Here is a 15,000-nt window from a genome sequence, read left to right on the forward strand (position 1 = left end):
AATGCACCGATATAGATTTTTTACAATAACATACCAATGCACTGATATAGATTTTTTTTACAATAACATAACAATGCACCGATATTGATTTTTTACAACAACATACCAATGCACCGATATCGAGTTTTTACAACAACATACCAATGCACCGATATTGAGTTTACAATAATATACCAATGCACTGATATTGATTTTATCAATAAAATACCAATGCACCGATATGTTTTTTTTACAATAACATACCAAAGCGCCGGTATTGAGTTTTTACAATAACATACCGATGCACCGATAAAGATTTTTTCAATAACATACCGATGCACCGATGTTGAGTTTTTACAACAACATACCGGTGCACCAATATAGATTTTTTGCAATAACATACCAAAGCACCGATATTGAGTTTTTACAATATAATACCGATGCACCAAAATAGATTTTTTACAACAACATACTGATGCACCAATCCTGAGTTTTTAACAATAACATACCGATGCACCGATGTTGAGTTTTTACAACAAAATACCGATGCACCGATATTGAGTTTACAAAAAGATACCGATGCACCGATATAGAGTTTTTACAGCAACATACCGATGCATCGATATTGAGTTTTTACAATAACATGCTAATGCACCGATATTGAGTTTACACAAACATACCGATGCACCGATATCGAGTTTTTACAGCAACATACCGATGCATCGATATTGGGTTTTTACAATAACATGCCAATGCACCAATATTGAGTTTACAAAAACATACCAATGCACCGATATCGAGTTTTTACAGCAACATACCGATGCACCGATATTGAGTTTTTACAGCAACATACCGATGCATCGATATTGAGTTTTTACAATAACATGCCAATGCACCGATATCGAGTTTTTACAGCAACATACCGATGCACCGATATTGAGTTTTTACAGCAACATACCGATGCATCGATATTGAGTTTTTACAATAACATGCCAATGCACCGATATTGAGTTTACAATAACATACCAATGCACCAATATAGATTTTTTACAGGAACATACCAATGCACCAATCCTGAGTTTTTATAATAACATGCTAATGCACCTATATTGATTTTTTTCAATAACATACCAATGAAACAATCTAGATTTTTTACAATAACATACCAATGCATCGATACTGTTTTTTTTACAACAACATACCAATTTACTGATATAGAATATTTTACCAATACAGATATAAATAAAATAACAGATAACTAGCTGATATTGGGCGATATTTAGGCAGATACATATGTTTTTTTTTTCTGTATGGTTGCAAAAACAAAGACAAACACATACACTGAACAACTGTCATTATATTAAAACCATAACATTCAAAAATATTTTCAAAAGAGAATTTATGGTGAGAACATGCAAACTCCACACAGAAAAGCCAACTGACCCAGCCGGGGCTCAAACCAATGATCTTATTGCTGTGAGGCGAAGGTGCTAGCCACTGTACCACCTGAACATGTGCAGGTGTTAAATTATTAGATAATACATACGTAAGGGGGTGATAGGACCATGACATCAATTGTTTCCTATATATTTAATTACGTATTCATTATACAACAGTATGTTTGACTCAATCCAAATGTCGCTTAATGTATATTTCTTATGAAAAAAGGAGAACGATTTTAAGAAGGACAAAAATACCTCCAAAACACATGATTGACACGGTATGTTTAACGCCATCTGAACCCATCCGACTAATGTCTGATTTTCTGTTATTCACTGAAAATGGTCCTGAAAGCTCTGAAATATCATTATCCATTCAGGATATTCAAACTGCTGTTATTTCACATGCAAGCTGACGTAAATGAAGTCAAACTAGGGTAAAATTTTGAGTGAATTACTTAAATTTCAGTCTGTTCCTGACACTAAAAGAATAAAGAAAAAGCCATCATTTTCAATAACACTTGACTGCAGTACATCGGCACAAATGCTGGTTACCATGGCAAGAAAAAAAGTCATTTCCACCAAAGAATATTATTATTTTAAAAATGTAAATTGCAGAGTATATATTAAAATTACGAGTGAGGTTACAGAGGTCTTTTGACATATCTACATTTTTGAGAAAAAAGTTATTGTCAAAATTATTGTCAAAAATTGAAATAAAATCAGACCCGTCACAGTAATAAAACTGAAAACTGTGCATAAAGCATCAATTATTTGCATAAAGAAAGAAGATATTGCAAAACCTTTACTACAAACAATAATTCTTGGCAAAAAACATGGTCAAAGGTTACAGTTGTCTTTTGACTTTTTGGCAAAGGGTAAGATTTGAGTGAATAACTGAATGATAAATAAATTAAATAATTGTCAATTTATATATTTAGCATATCAATGTAATATGTGGTTTCCATGGCATAAACTGATTTTTACCATTTTAAAATGACTAAATGTCAATAATAAAATAAAGAATAGGCTTACAGGTGTCTGTTGGCTGGCTAAGCTTTGGTATTTAGTAAGATTTGAAGTAAAGTTCAGTTCTTCATCTATTCCTGATTAAACAGTGAGTCCAAAAACTGGCATCATCTGACTGTAATCAATAACTCCTGACTGTAGCACAAAATCTGTGGTCATTATGGCAAAGCATCCAGAGAAAAGTCTTATAACAAGACTACAAAATGTCAATGCTATTAAGATTTATATTATGTTGTATTATAAAGATATATTGACATTTTATTTGCAACAAAAATAATGCAAAACACACATTTACTGTAGACAATAACTCTTGACTGCAGCAAAGTTGAAGAAACTGTTGACAAACTAATGGTTGAATCGCAAAAATAACGTTTTAGTTGGCCATTTTTTTTTTTTTTTTTTTTTTTTAAATATAATTTTGGTTGAATAAAAATAGAAAAAAATCCTTTATTTTATTTTTTTTTCACATTTTGTAAAATAAAATTAAAATAAACGAAAAAAAAAAAAAAAAAACTAAATACATATCCTGTTTTTTGTTTTAGCTTATTTTGTTTAATAAACTAAAATATAAAGACTGTCCCTGGCAAATAATCAAATTAATTGAAATAATTATTGAATAAAATTAAATAAACATAACAATACATTGAAACAAATTAAAATAAACCAAAAATTTAATTAAATAAAAATAAAATAAAAATAAAGTTAACAAAAATATACAATTTTAAATAAAATACAATTAGATTTTAAAAATTATAAAAATAGAAAAGAATAGAATAGAATAGAATAGAATAGAATTAAACAATAGAATAGAATATAATTAAACAATAGAATAGAACAGAATATAATAGAACAAAATAGAACTGAATATAAAATAATAGAAAAGAATACAACAGAATAGGACTGAGCAGAACTAAACAATAGAATCGAATTCAATAAAACAGAACATAACTGTACTGAACAGAACAGAACAGAACAGAACAGAACAGAACAGAATAGAATAGAATAGAATAGAATAGAATAGAATAGAATAGAATAGAATAGAATAGAATAGAATAGAACAGAACAGAACAGAACAGAACAGAACAGAACAGAACTGAACATCACATACCAGAACAGAATAGAATGGAATAGAACAGAACTGAGCAGAACTGAAAATGATAGAATAGAATTCAACAAAACAGAACTGAATACAATATAATTTAACAGAACAGAATAGAATTAAACAGAACAGAAATAAACAGAACTAAACATCATAGAATTCAACAGAATAGAATAGAATAGAATAGAATAGAATAGAATAGAATAGAATAGAATAGAATAGAATAGAATAGAATACAACTAAATAAATCAGAACAGAACAGAATAAAGTGTTTTGTAAACTCTCTTTTAAAGCATCTTGTGTACTGATCATGACCGAAGCTGAAAGGGTACATTCGGGGGTTAACTACATCTTAATGTCTAAAGACAGCGTTTGTGGCGCACTGTCAATTACAGCAGCAATAATTCCAACCTAATGCACTTACTGGAGCCCTCGCAGGCGAGCTGACAGCGCCTCCAATAAACCATTACAATAAACATTAAGTTGTAAATAACCAAGAATATTCCTGCAAGGCTTTGAAGTTATTAAAACCAGCAAAAATCCATTTACATCGGCAAACTCTCTCTCACTTTCTCCAGTATGCATTAATCATTATTAACACTGCATTTCTGCGCTGCGCTTAAGTATTATAATTTAAAACGTGCAAAAGACGTATGACAATCACTTGAGGAGGAAGATGGCAAGCCGTCCTCTAAGGACAGGATGTGACATAATGAAACATTTGGCACGGCAGAAGCTTTTATTGCGGTGACATCATATCCTAGGGTTACAAACACCTCACAGAAAGAGGCTGCTTTACAGAAATGAACAGAAGGCCGTCTTCGTTTCGATGATCCAGCGCTCAAATCCTTCGGCCTCGAGAGACTCTAGCTGAACATGTAGGATCTCAGCAGGCCATTTCTGAAAACTGCCTCTGATTTACACTGGAAAATTAATCCGATATGTGTTTGCCTTTGTTTAGGAGAAGCTGGCTCTCTCGTTTATTTCCCCAAGAGCTGAATTTGTAAGAACATCTTACAGGTTTTCAAATCAAACATGATTTTCCACAGGCATGACACGAGTGCATCACTATTTATTTCTTTTTGAAGTAAATAACGCAAAAAGTATGTTTACGACTGAAATAATATGATGGATTCACATTCACAAACTTACAGTAAGAGATATTTTGATCAAGACAAATACCGATATTTTATACCGATAATATACAGATACTGATAGTTTATAGCAGTGTTACCAATAATAATCAATATATGTCGATAAATACAAATAAAATTTGTTGTATGACGTTTACATGTGCATTTATTTAGTAGTCAACATTTTGAACCAGATCAAAGTCATAAAACCAAAAGGTCTATTGAACAATACTGATATTGTTTTTACAATAACATACAATTGAAGTGTTTAGAAATACAGCAATATGGAATTTTTGGCCAATATGATAACCGATATCTAGCCGATAATAACCGATATATAGCTCAATTAATTCATTTTTTTTGAGTAAATTAAACAGAAGGCAGGTTTACAACTGAAATAGTATAACAGAATCATATGCTTACAGTGAGATTATTGATTTATTGATTGAAGTTATTGATTTTTTATACCGATATTATAATGCTACTGATATTTTACACCAATGTTATTGATAATAATAAATATATAGGTCGATAACTAAAAATACAATTTGTTGTACGAGCAAAGACATACACATACGAAAACCGATATCTTGCCAATAATAGCCGATATCTAGCTCTATAAATTTGTTTTTTTTGGAATAAATTAAGCAGAAGGCATGTCTACAATTGAAATACTACAACGGATTCACATGCTTACAGTAAGAAATGCACTGTTTTTGATTTTTTTCAAACCGATATTATACTGATACTGATAATTTACACCAATGTTATCGATAATAATCCATATATAGGTCGATAAGTAAAAATACAATTTGTTGTACGAGTAAAGGCATACACATACTGTATAATATATATATATATATATATATATATATATATATATATATATATATATATATATATATTATATATAAATATATATATATATATAAATATATAAATATATATATATATATAAATATATATATATATATATATATATATATATATATATATATATATATATATATATATATATATATATATATATATATATTATATTATATTATATATTATAATATGATATTTTTACAATAACATTCAATTGAAATATTTAGGAATACAGCATACGATAACCGATATCTAGCCGATAATAGCCAATATACAGTATAGCTCAATAAATTCATTTTTTGGGGTAAATTAAGCAGAAGGCAGGTTTACAACTGAAATACTATGATGATTTTACATGCTTGCAGTAAAAAAAAAAAAGCACTGATATTGATTTTTTGACCAATACAGATAAAAATATCTCACCGATAATAGCCAATATATAGATCGATAAATGTAAATTTCATTTTGTTCATGCAATATTGTACAAACAAAGACATACACATACTTTATTATATACATTTGCGGTATCTTAATTTAAAACAAATATCCTAGCATGATTTAATTCACAAGGGCAACTTTAAAAATTAATGCATGCATTTAATTTTTAAATGCATTCTTTCTGCATGATTATACAAACAAATAGAAAACAAAAAAGGAGAATGTAAGTTTTTTTTTTTTTTTTTATTAACTGTAGTTACTGAACATGAACCGAATCAAAGCACCAATAAAATACCAACACACACTTACAGTAAAAAACACACTGATGTTGATTTTCTGACCAATACAGATACCGATAACTCACATATAATAGCTAATACATAGGTCTATATAAATTGACTAGAACTGATAACTAGCTGATAATAGCTAATATATAGGCCATTAATTTAAATACATTTTGTTTTGCATGATTGTCCAAACAAAGGCAAAACCAAAAGGTGAACATTTTCAGAAAGGTACCTTCAGAAAGGTTTGATCTAACTTTATTAATGAACTATTTATGTATATGAACAACTGTCTTTCCGCAGGCCATTTCTGAAAAATGCCTTTGATTTTACACTGGAAAATTAATCTGATATGTGTTTGCCTTTGTTTAGAAGAAGCCGGCTCTCGCATTTATTTCCCTAAGAGCTGAATTTGTGAGAACATCCCACAGGTTTTCATATCAAACATCACATGATTTTTCACAAGCGACACGAGTAAATTCATTTTTTTTTTTTTTTTTTTTGGAGTAAATGAAGCAGAAGGCATGTTTATGACTGCAATAATATGACGGTTTTGCATGCACACGCTTACAGTAAACACACGGAGCGACTGTCTCCGTATGCCGTTTCAGGAAAGCACGAAGCGTCATGTCTCTAAAGAACCACTGGATGACTAATGAGCCCCTTGGGTTACTATAAACAAAGAGAAAGAGGCCAGAGAAGCACCTTTAAAGCTCATTCAAACGCTCGCTTTCAGAGATTAAAGGAGGAGGAAAAAGCAAATGACACACTTACAGTATTCATTAAAATCCATAGGTCCCAGAATGAGCAGTGCTGTCGTCATTCATTTAAATGTGCTTTTCATTGGTGTACGGTAAGATGTGTAGTTTGTAAGTAAAGAAAAATTCTAGTCCTGATACAGTAGTGAGTGCCAAAACTGCCATCATTCGCCTGTAATCAATAACTCCTGGGTGTACCACAGAATCTGTGGTCATTACGGCAAAATATCCAGAAAGAAAGTCTCCTAACAACACTAGAAGATTACTAAATTGCACTCTCAGAAATAAAGGTGTGTGGAAATATAAATGCATATAATCTAATTGCATATTAACAATGATATTTATATACATGAGAAGTTATACTCTTTATTTTTTTTATTATAATATTTCATTCAAAACTATAGCAGCCCAGGTGTGAGAGACATTAAAACCCATTACCTTCCTGAGCACGGGCTAAACCAAAGTGATGTAAAAGGCAGGGTTCCAATAACTGTGACTTTGTCTTTGGGTGATGCTTTCAAGCTGTTCAGAGCCGGTGAAACCTCAGGATCTAATCCAAACCCTGAGACAAGATCTTCAACTAAAACGAGTCATGCCCATTTTCTATTTCCCCACCTACATACTCCCTAAAACACACAACAGACAGGACAACTCCAGGCCCGTAGCCAGGAGGGGTTAGGGTGGTTCGAAAGACCCTCCCCTTTCTGACAAAGTCCATAATTTGGCACCTATGTGAGCTCATTTGTCCCAGTTTTGATAGTAGGTCATCATAAATTGTGAAAATAACCAAAAGAAGAAGGCTTTAAAAAGAATAACCGATAAAATAACCAATAAAATAAGACTTTTATCAGTTAAATGGACAAATTCTGACTGAGAAAATTAGCTGGCCAGTTTGTTGTTTGCTCCTGCATGGGCTACAGTTTTTCATTTAAAACAAGTTTTAACAAATTGCCAATTTTTTTTGTTGTTTGATTGTTTTTTTATGATGGACACTAATAAATTAGCTTTTAAAATACAAGTATTTCGCTGGTTTAAGCCCTGGCTGGTCTAGTTGGCATTTCTGTGTGGAGTTTGCATGTTCTCCTTGTGTTGCCGTGGGTTTCCTCCGGGTGCTCCGGTTTCCTCCACACATATGGTATAGGCGAAATGGGTAAGTTAAATTGGCCGTAGTGTATGTGTGTGAATGAGAGTGTATGGGTGTTTCCCAGTGATGGGTTGCAGCTGGAAGGGCATCTGCTAGCAGTTCATTCCACTGTGGTGACCCCAGATTAATAAATTACATTGTCTACATTGTCGATATTTACTGAGAAGCGGATAAAAATATTAATTTTTTTTTTTTAATGAGGTATATTCAATTGTGCTGAGCACTGCATACGTAAATGAAAACATTTCATACTGCACATGAAAACATCTCCCGCATTATATTTGAATGTAATAACATGCACATTTTGTAAAGCTGCTTTGCATCACTATTGTGCAAACTGTTATGCAAGTAAACTTGAACTGAACCTCAGAAACATGGCATGCATGCTGCAATGCAGATTTTAAAGCTTTGAGTGTTTAAGGCTGTTGCTATGCGGTTGCTAGGAGCTTGTCTCTGAAGTCTGGACCTGATTATAATATTCTAAGTAGGAGGTGGTACCTATAACAACAGCTCTATGCTGATAGTGTGAGTGTGCATTACTTTATTCACTATAATAGCACATATTAGGAAAACAAGTATTAGTTTAAAAATAATTACATGTTGTTAACTTAAACTATAAGGTTGAACTATAAGGTTCTTATTAAATGACAACTTATTTACATTATGTTATGTTTATTTATTTATTTTATTTATTTATTTATTTATTTTTTTACATTAAGACTTTTTATTAAAAAAAAAAAAAACAAATGTTACACACATACTGTTTGCTATATGGAATGCAAAAACTTTCAAGCTCAAATTTCCAAATTCATTCAGAACACAGACAGAACCTAATTCCAAGGTGACGATTTAATGTTTCAGCCCCACTGATACAGTATTGTAAAAGACAGTTCAACAAATGCGCTCAGAGATGTGTTAAAACAAGGTAAAATCCAATGTTGTTTCAGGATTTATTTATTTTTATTTTTTATATATATTAACAAGCCCTAAAACTGGCATTATTTTACTGTAATCTGATTGCAGCAGAGAATCTGTGGACATTATTTCAACATATCCAAAGAAAAAGTCCTCTAACAAGACTACAAATGTCAAAGCTATAATTAAGATTCATATTATATTTTATTATCAAGCTTTGCCTTGGTTTAACAGAACAAGATCATAAGAAAGTGGCCAAAAAAACACCTTTTAAGCTCTAATTAAGCTCTAAGGCAAATGTACAGCATTCAGTACATTTACAGTATCCAATAAAATCCAAACAATATGCTGTACGTCCCAGAATGAGGGTTTTGCATTAATTTGCTCATTTCCCAAATGTGGTTTTGCTTGGTGAAAAATTTACAGTTTAAATATATAGTTTCAGTTGCTGTTACTTAAACAATAATGAATCCAGCAGTTGGCATCATTTGACTGTAAACAAACTCCTGCCTGTACAGTAGCACATAATATGTGGTCATTACAGCAAAATATCCAGAAACAAGTCTAATGATATGACTACAAAATGGCAAGACTATAATTTAGATTCATATACTTTTACAATTGAGATTTTAAGCCTTTTGAGATTCTGATTGAAACTGTAAGAACCTACAAAAGCAAGAAAACCACCTTTCAGATGCAAGCTCTCAGGGATTAAATGGTATGAATAATCAAATGTACAGCATTCAGTACACTTACCAGATTCATTAAAATCCATGCAGTATACAGTGCAAAGTCCCAGAATTAGGGTTTTGCGTTCATTTTCTCATTTCCCAAATGTGGCTTTGCTAAGCTTTGGTGTAATATTTGTAGTATAAATGTTTAATTTCTATTCCCGATTCAACAATGAATTCAAAAGCTGGCATCATTTGACTGTAATCAGTAACTCCTGAATGTACAGAAGCACAGAATCTGTGGTCATTACAGCAAAATATCCAGAAACAAGTCTTCTGACAAGAGTACAAAATGCCAATGCTATAATTAGGATTCATATTGTATTTTAGTATCAAGCTTTGTCTTGGTTTAACAGAATAAGATCATAAGGAGGAGGCCAAAAAACACTTTAAGCTCTTTCTAATGCACACTTTCAGGGATTAAATAATCATGAAAAAGCAAATGTACACCATTCAGTGCATTTACAGTACTCATTAAAACCCATACAGTGTCCAAAGTCCCAAAATGAGGGTTTTGCATTCATTTGCTCATTTTCACAATGTGGTTTTGCTAAGCTTTGGTGTACGATTTGTAATTTAAAATTTAATTTCTATTCCTGATTCAACAGTGAGTCCAAAAACTGGCATCATTTGACTGTAATCAGTAACTCCTGACTGTACAGTAGCAGAGAATCTGTGGTCATTTTGACAAAATATCCAGAAAAAGTCTTCTAACAAGACTACAAAATGCCAATGCTATAATTAAGATTCATGTTATATTTTATTATCAAGCTTTGTCTTGGTTTAACAGAATAAGATCATACGAAGGAGGCCAAAAAACACCTTTTAATCTCTATTTAAGCTCTTTCTAAGGCAAATGTACAGCATTCAGTACATTTACAGTATCTATTAAAATCCATACAATATGCTGTACGTCCCAGAATGAGGGTTTTGCATTCATTTTCTCATTTCCCAAATGTGGCTTTGCTAAGCTTTGGTGTAATATTTGTAGTAAAATTGTTAAATTTCTATTCCTGACTTAACAATGAATTCCAAAGCTGGCATCATTTGACTTCAATCAGTAAGTCCTGATTTTAAAGCAGCACAGAATCTGTGGTCATTACAGTAAAATATCCAGAAACAAGTCTTCTGACAAGACTACAAAATGCCAATGCTATAATTAAGATTCATATTATATTTTATACTATTATGGAGCTTTGCCTTGGTTTAACAGAATGAGATCATAAGATGTCGGACAAAAACACCTTTTAAGCTCTTTCTAATGCACGCTTTCAGGGATTAAAGAAGAATGAAAGTCAAATGTACAGTTTTTTTTGTTTTTTTTAGCCCATTTACAGTATTTATAAAAATCCATACACTGCAAGTCCCAGATAAAATGTTTTGTATTTATTTACTCATTTCCCAATTGTGGTTTTGCTAAGCTTTGTCGTAAGATTTGTAGTTTCAAAGTTCAATTTCTATTCCTGATTCAACAGTGAGTCCAAAAACTGGCATCATTTGACTGTAATCAGTATCTCCTGACAGTACAGCAGCACAGATTATGCAGTCATTACTGCAAAATATCCAGAAAAAAAAGTCTTCTGACAAGACTACAAAATGCCAATGCTATAATTAGGATTCATATTATATGTTACACTATTATGGAGCTTTGCCTTGGTTTAACAGAATAAGATCATGGAAGCAGACAGAAAAAACACCTTAAGCCTCTTTCTAATGCACGCTTTCGGGGATTAAAAATGTACAGTATAAATGGCCAATGTACAGCACTCAGTACATTTACAGTATCCATTAAAATCCATACAGTGTGCTGTGCAAAGTCCAAGAATGAGGGTTTTGCATTTACTAGTTCATTTCTCAAATGTAGTTTTGCTAAGCTTTGACGTAAGATTTGTGGTTTAAATGTAAAGTTTTAATTGCTGTTAATTAAAAAATAGTGAGTCAAAAAACTGGCATCGTTTGATTGTAATTAATAACTCCTGAATGTACAGTAGCAGAGAATCTGTGGTCACTACAGCAAAATATCCAGAAAAAGCCTTCTGACAAGACTACAAAATGCCAATGCTATAATTAAGATTCATATTGTATTTTATTATCAAGCTTTGTCTTGGTTTAACAGAATAAGATCATAAGGTGGTGGCCAAAAATCACCCTTTAAGCTCTAATGCACACTTTCAGGGATTAAAGATGTACAAAAAAAAGCAGATGTACACCATTCAGTGCATTTACAGTACTCATTAAATCCATACAGTGTGCTGTGCAGCTCTCACACTGAAAAAAATATGTCTGCAAAATTGTTGCAAATAATGTATATGGGTTGAATCAAACAAATTAAGTTTAGTAATGTTCAACTTAATTTGTTTGTTTAAATTCAACCCACATAAATTGTTCACAACCACTTAACTTAAAAGAATTGAGTAAATCCAAGGAATCATCCTTGAATTATTTTTTTCAGTGCAGAATGACGGTTTCGCATTCATTTGCTCATTTTCCAAATGTGGTTTTGCTAAGCTTTGGTGTACGATTTGTAATTTAAATGTTCAATTTCTAATAATTCATGATATTCTATTCATTGATTCAATAGTGAGTCCAAAAACTGGCATCATTTGACTGTAATCAGTCACTCCTGACAAATACAGCACAGAATCTGTGGTTATTACTGCAAAATATCCAGAAAAGGGTCTTCTAACAAGACGACAAAATGGCAAGACTATGATTTAGATGTATATATTTTTATTATTGAGATTTTGAGCTTTTGTTTGACAGAAAAAGAACATACAAAAGCAAGAAAACCACCTTTCAGATGCAAGCCTTAAAGGATTAAAGCAGTATGAAAAAGCAAACGTTCAGCATTCAATACATATACAGTCTCCATTGAACTCCATAGGCTGTGCGAAGCCCCAGAATGAGCAAATGTGTCATGATTAATTATACAAGCATGAAATATCTTAAATCTATTTCAGCAGATCTTGCCAAGAAACGCTGCTTCTGCATCTCTCAAACTCCGAAATCTCAATCTTTCACACACTTAACGCAGAGGCCTGGCATCATATTATTCCGTGTTAAAGTAAAGGGAAGAAAATTAAATGTTTTACCCACACACTTTTCACAAGCTAGAGGCTGCTAATAAAAGCGTTTGCCAAGGGAAGTAGTACACGTGCTCGTTTTGCCAACACGAAGTCTTCGTAAATGAATATACCATCATTATGAAAGCTAGTGCCACTCTGACATCTACCCTCACCAAACATTTACTATGGTGGCTTCTGCCAAAGTACTGTACGACGGATAAATCATAATAAATAAAAGCTGTTGTAAACATTTTTTAGAGTAGTGTACCGTGCAAATCACCAAAATATCTGTCCAACAAAACTACAGGCAAATGCTAGAAATATATAGTACATTATACAGTACAGTACTGAAAATGGTGTAATCATTTAATCCCTCTTTACTTGTTTTGATTTTCTATCTTCTGTTGAACACACAAAAAGATATTTTAATTATGTTTGAAACCTGTAACCATTGGCATCCATATAGTGAAAAACATATGCTAGTGAAGTCAATGCTAACTAGTTTCTAACATTTTTCAAAAGAACTTATTTTGTATTCAACACGAGAAAGAAAATTAAGTGAAGTTTATTCATAAACTAATTTCGAGAGGATCACGCGCTTATGATTTATCACGGCCGGTCTCGCATTTGCTAATCATTATCTTCCAATCATATGAGCCCTAAGCTACTATAAATAACCACAGTTTTCAATTCACTTTATTCTAGTTTGGAAGAAACCCCCCTCCTCCTCTATTCTCCTCCTTTACCTCTGATTGGGCGGCACGGCGGCCAAGTGGTTAGCACTGTGAGCCCCACAGCAAGAACACTGCCAGCCCTGGTTCCACAGGACCGGTGGGTGTTTCTGTAAGGAGTTTGTATGTTCTCCCCGTGTCCGCGTGGGTTTTCCCCGGTTTCCTCCCACCATCCAAATACATTCAACATACATAACCAAGCTTTGTCTAATCCCTTGTGTTCCTTTAGCTACCGCGGCAGGGGAGTTCTGAGATCCACCGAGCTCAGGCTCCCCTCTTGCTCTGCCAACGGGAGGAAGCCCCGGGCTCGAGGAGCCCTTGAGCTCGGGGCTCTCTCCCGGGACAGCATGCCAAACAAGCTTTTATAAATCATCAGCTAAGTGTGAACTCTTGAAATCAAGTAAAGGTACACAATTTTCAATTTTGGGTGAACTATCCCTTTAATGTACTATATATTTCTAGCACTTGTTAACAATTTTATTTTTGGACACACATTTTGGTTGATTTGCATGGTACTCTACTCCAAAAAATGTTTACAACTGCTTTTATATGTATTATTAACAAAATAATTACAGGTAAATTATTAAGTTTTACAACTACTTAACTGTGAGTGAAGTTTATTTTGCAGTAAACTATTCATTTCCCACTAGTAATGCTGTCCATGTGTATATATTTGGTATGTATTTAGAATTTCTCTGGAATTATTAGGTATGGTTTTGAGTTAAATGTTAAATTTTTCTGCATTTCTGAAAGCGTTCTAAAACATTCTGCGCAGTGCGTAGCGCCACAGCAAGAATGCCACTGGTTCAAGTCTCAGCTGGGTCACTTGGCATTTCTGTGTGGAGTTTGCATGTTCTCCTAGTGTTGGCGTGGGTTTACTCTGGGTGCTTTGGTTTCCCCCACAGTCCAAACACATGAACTATAGGGGATTTGATGAACTAAATTGGCCATCGTGTATGAGTGTGTGTCCTGTTCCTCAAGGTTGGGGTCGAGTGTTGGGCTAACAACCCAGATTACAAAAAACAACAACATAGTGTGGCTAAATATGAGCTTCAATATAAAGGCCCTGGGAGCAAGTAAATATTCTAAAAAAAATTAGAAAAATTAAAAAATTCCACACTGTAAAAAAGTTGACCCAACATAAAAATTGCAAGACAACTTGCTGCACTGCTCTTTTTTTTTTTTTTGAGTTGACTCAACAAACAAACTGTAGCATACTCGTAGTCAACAAAAAGTCAACTCAAGAAAATGGCAGCAAGTTGTCTTACAATTTTAAGTTGAGTTAACCTTTTTATTATTATGTTTTATTTAATTTATTTATTTTACCAGGAATATCCTTTTGAGATACAATATCTGTTCTACCAGGGAGTCTTATTCAAGACAGG

At 32.7% G+C, this 15,000-nt stretch overlaps 1 protein-coding gene and 1 long non-coding RNA gene across 9 annotated transcripts in view; both read right to left on the reverse strand.

Annotated features, from left to right (window-relative positions):
• unc5a (unc-5 netrin receptor A) overlaps positions 1–15,000 on the reverse strand; it is a 716,311-nt gene that overhangs the window by 673,353 nt on the left and 27,958 nt on the right. The gene's annotated exons all lie outside the window — the stretch shown is intronic.
• The window catches only part of LOC147834071 (uncharacterized), a 22,914-nt gene continuing 14,149 nt past the window's right edge, over positions 6,236–15,000 (reverse strand). Inside the window, exons 2-4 of one of the 2 annotated variants that reach the window (XR_015508032.1) lie at positions 11,524–13,460; positions 10,116–10,649; positions 6,236–7,579 (exon numbers count right to left, since the gene is read on the reverse strand). This is a non-coding gene — a long non-coding RNA (uncharacterized LOC147834071). Of the gene's footprint in view, positions 7,580–10,115; positions 10,650–11,523; positions 14,991–15,000 lie in introns of those variants that run through there. The other variant, XR_015508031.1, reaches the window with a different exon arrangement.

The sequence above is a fragment of the Danio rerio genome, chromosome 14 (assembly GCF_052040795.2).
Source record: "Danio rerio strain M-AB ecotype USA chromosome 14, GRCz13ab, whole genome shotgun sequence".
NCBI classification, from domain to species: domain Eukaryota; kingdom Metazoa; phylum Chordata; class Actinopteri; order Cypriniformes; family Danionidae; genus Danio; species Danio rerio.